This window comes from Schistocerca americana, chromosome 3 (genome assembly GCF_021461395.2).
Source record: "Schistocerca americana isolate TAMUIC-IGC-003095 chromosome 3, iqSchAmer2.1, whole genome shotgun sequence".
Classification (NCBI taxonomy): Eukaryota; Metazoa; Arthropoda; class Insecta; order Orthoptera; family Acrididae; genus Schistocerca; species Schistocerca americana.
In genome coordinates, this window is record NC_060121.1 from 297858513 (window position 1) to 297863451 (window position 4939).

The following is a 4939-nucleotide window of genomic DNA, read 5'->3' on the forward strand; positions in this document are numbered from 1 at the left end:
CCTTCTTCTCCTTGCCTTCTTCTCCTTGCCTTCTTCTCCTTGCCTTCTTCTCCTTGCCTTCTCTGGTCTCCGCCTCGGCGTTTGAGACAGTCTGTCCTCTCTCTCCCTCTCTCTCTTCTTTTTCTTCTTCTTCCTTCCTCCCTGTGCGCGCCTGAAGGCCGACCCACGCGTTCGCACGCATAGCAGGTGACGGGGTAACGCGTAATTCCCCGCCCTGGGTAGACAAGTAAGGCACGCACGTACCCCCTGGTAAAGGCCAGGCCCAGGGAGGGGTGATTGCCTGAGCTGATACCTTCTGACCATGCCGATTGGTCCCTCCGTCTGTTTCTCGGGAGGTGTGACCTGAGGTGTAAACATTCACCTAAGGCGGGAGTGCCCTCTGAGAGGGTCCCCATAAGGAAGGAGCGCGCCATCAGAGACGCTGGCAATCATGGGGGATTCCTCCGCAATGGATTTCTCTTCTTCTCTCTCGACTTCTGCCCACAAACGGAAACATGACCAGCCCCCAGTGACAAAAGTACTACCGCCTACCCCACAGTTCCTCGTCATTTCTCGATCTGAGGACGGAAAGGATTTTTCCTCTGTCAACCCTTTCGTTATCCAGAAGGGCATAGATGCCATAGCCGGTACTGTTAAGTCTTGTACGAGGTTGCGTAATGGTACCTTGTTACTAGAAACTGAGAGCGCCTTTCAGGCACAGAAACTGCTTCGAGCCACACTCCTGTACACGTTCCCTGTCCGGGTGGAGGCTGACCGAACTTTCAATTCGTCTCGTGGTGTGGTCTATACTAGATCCCTCGACGGATTGACTGACGAGGAGATTCAATCTTTCCTCGCTGAGCAGGGCGTGACGGCTGTCCATAGGGTCATGAAAAAGGTCAACAATGACCTTGTACCGACCCGGACACTTTTCTTGACCTTTGATAGTGTTAAATTGCCATCGCGCATCAAGGCGGGCTACGAGGTTATTTCTGTTCGCCCCTATGTCCCGACACCTACGCGCTGCTACCAGTGTCAACGTTTCAATCACACTCGACAGTCTTGTTCCAATGCGGCTAAATGTGTCACTTGTGGCAGGGATGCCCATGAGGGTGAACTGTCCACCTCCGTCTCCTCGTTGTGTGAACTGTCAGGGTGACCATGCAGCATCCTCCCGCGACCGTCCCGTCTATAAAGAAGAACGCTGTATCCAAGAAATTCGGGTCAAAGAGAAAGTGTCCACCTCGGCTGCTCGCAAGCTATTGGCTAGTAGGAAGCCCACGCTGCTCCCAGCGGGGAAATACAGTCCTGTCCTCGCCTCTCCTCGGACTACCAGGTAGGTGGCAACCCAGACATGCGATCTGACCTTCAGCACCACGGTCGTCCGTTCGGCCAGTGCTAAGATCGCGCGGTCGACGTCTCCTCTTCCTCCCATCACCCTACAGACACCAGCCCCTTCATCAGCTTCTGCTAAGACGAAGACCCAGAAGTCAGATGCACGGGCCTTCAAGAAGGAACCGTCCCGTGCAGACTTCCTACGTACCTCGACCTCCCAGCCATCGACCGGTACTTCCACCAAACGACCTTCCAAGAAGGCTCATAGGAAACACAGTTCTCCTTCTCCGCCACGGCGCATTTCTTCTCCTGCGCCACCCAGCGGTTGCCGCCCCAGGCCGTCATCAGTTTCGCCTGGCCGCACCGCTGGTAGCCGAACATCTGGCCGTTCACCGGCGGAGGAAGCTCCCCCTCCCGGCCATTTTACCAAGATGGCCGATGAACCTATAGAACCAATGGACGATGACTGTCCGCCTACTGATAGCGGCGGCAGTGCTCGCTCGAAGCCAGACCCTCAGCGGCCTTCGAGGTGACCCCTTCTTTCATCTTCCTTTTCTTCTTACGATGGCACTTATTCACTGGAATATTCGCAGCATTCGCTCCAACCGAGAGGAAGTTGCTGCTCCGCTTGCATCGTCCGCTCGTCGTAGCCCTCCAGGAAACGAAGCTACGCCCATGCGATCAAACTGACTTGGCACACTACACCTCTGTGCGTTTTGACCTACCCTCTGTGGTAGGTATCCCGGCTCATGGAGGGGTTATGTTGCTGGTCCGGGATGATATTTACTACGATCCCATCACTTTGCACACCGGCCTGCAGGCAGTTGCCATCCGAATTACTCTCCCCACTTTTACATTTCCCATTTGTACCGTTTACACTCCATCGTCGTCTGCCGTTACCAGGGCAGACATGATGCAACTTATTGCTCAGCTACCTGCACCATTTTTGTTAACTGGAGACTTCAATGCCCACCATCCCCTTTGGGGCTCTCCAGCATCCTGCCCGAGGGGCTCCCTGTTAGCAGACCTTTTCAACCAGCTCAATCTTGTCTGCCTCAATACTGGCGACCCTACTTTTCTTTCGGACACATCTCACACCTATTCCCATTTAGACCTCTCTATATGTACTCCCCAACTTGCACGCCGGTTTGAGTGGTATGCACTTTCTGATACATATTCGAGCGACCACTTCCCGTGTGTTATCCATCTCCTGCAGCATACCCCCTCTCCGTGCTCATCTAGTTGGACCATCTCCAAAACAGACTGGGGGCTCTTCTCTTTCAGGGCGACCTTTCAGGATCAAACCTTCACAAGCTGCGATCGTCAGGTCGCACACCTCACGGAAGTCATTCTCACTGCTGCTGAATATTCCATCCCTCACCCTACTTCTTCTCCACGTCGCGTACCGGTCCCCTGGTGGACCGCAGCATGTAGAGACGCTTTACGTGCTCGTCGACGTGCTTTACGCACCTTTAAACGCCACCCTACAGTGGCGAATTGTATCAATTATAAACGATTACGTGCACAGTGTCGTCGTATTATTAAAGACCTATTCCGCTGGATAGGTCAGGAGTACACTACACGCAACAAGCGGCTACACGGGTAGCAGGGGTTGTGTGGCGTGGGCTGGGCGGTTTTTTAGGTTAGATGGCCTTGGGCAAGTACAGAAAGGGCAACAGCCTCAACGGTTGCGGGGCAAAGTCAGGACATGCGGGGACCAAGCAGCAATCGGTATTGTAATTGTCAACTGTCGAAGCTGCGTTGGTAAAGTACCAGAACTTCAAGCGCTGATAGAAAGCACCGAAGCTGAAATCGTTATAGGTACAGAAAGCTGGCTTAAGCCAGAGATAAATTCTGCCGAAATTTTTACAAAGGTACAGACGGTGTTTAGAAAGGATAGATTGCATGCAACCGGTGGTGGAGTGTTCGTCGCTGTTAGTAGTAGTTTATCCTGTAGTGAAGTAGAAGTTGATAGTTCCTGTGAAATATTATGGGTGGAGGTTACACTCAACAACCGAACTAGGTTAATAATTGGCTCCTTTTACCGACCTCCCGACTCAGCAGCATTATTGGCAAAACAACTGAGAGAAAATTTGGAATACATTTCACATAAATTTTCTCAGCATGTTATAGTCTTAGGTGGAGATTTCAATTTACCAGATATAGACTGGGACACTCAGATGTTTAGGACGGGTGGTAGGGACAGAGCATCGAGTGACATTATACAGTGCACTATCCGAAAATTACCTCGAGCAATGAAACAGAGAACCGACTCGTGGAGATAACATCTTGGACCTACTGATAACAAACAGACCCGAACTTTTCGACTCTGTATGTACAGAACAGGGAATCAGTGATCATAAGGCCGTTGCAGCAACCCTGAATATGGAAGTTAATAGGAATATAAAAAAAGGGAGGAAGGTTTATCTGTTTAGCAAGAGTAATAGAAGGCAGATTTCAGACTACCTAACAGATCAAAACGAAAATTTCTGTTCCGACACTGACAATGTTGAGTGTTTATGGAGAAAGTTCAAGGCAATCGTAAAATGCGTTTTAGACAGGTACGTGCCGAGTAAAACTGTGAGGGACGGGAAAAACCCACCGTGGTACAACAACAAAGTTAGGAAACTACTGCGAAACCAAAGAGAGCTCCACTCCAAGTTTAAACGCAGCCAAAACCTCTCAGACAAACAGAAGCTAAACGATGTCAAAGTTAGCGTAAGGAGGGCTATGCGTGAAGCGTTGAGAGAATTTGAAAGTAAAATTCTATGTACCGACTTGACAGAAAATCCTAGGAAGTTCTGGTCTTACGTTGAATCAGTAAGTGGCTCGAAACAGCATATCCAGACACTACGGGATGATGATGGCATTGAAACAGAGGATGACACGCGTAAAGCTGAAATACTAAACACCTTTTTCCAAAGCTGTTTCACAGAGGAAGACCGCACTGCAGTTCCTTCTCTAAATCCTCGCACAAACGAAAAAATGACTGACATCGAAATAAGTGTCCAAGGAATAGAAAAGCAACTGGAATCAATCAATAGAGGAAAGTCCACTGGACCTGACGGGATACCAATTCGATTCTACACAGAGTACGCGAAAGAACTTGCCCCCCTTCTAACAGCCGTGTACCGCAAGTCTCTAGAGGAACGGAGGGTTCCAAATGATTGGAAAAGAGCACAGGTAGTCCCAGTCTTCAAGAAGGGTCGTCGAGCAGATGCGCAAAACTATAGACCTATATCTCTTACGTCGATCTCTTGTAGAATTTTAGAACATGTTTTTTGCTCGCGTATCATGTCGTTTTTGGAAACCCAGAATCTACTATGTAGGAATCAACATGGATTCCGGAAACAGCGATCGTGTGAGACCCAACTCGCTTTATTTGTTCATGAGACCCAGAAAATATTAGATACAGGCTCCCAGGTAGATGCTATTATTCTTGACTTCCGGAAGGCGTTCGATACAGTTCCGCACTGTCGCCTGATAAACAAAGTAAGAGCCTACGGAATATCAGACCAGCTGTGTGGCTGGATTGAAGAGTTTTTAGCAAACAGAACACAGCATGTTATCAATGGAGAGACGTCTACAGACGTTAAAGTAACCTCTGGCGTGCCACAGGGGAGTG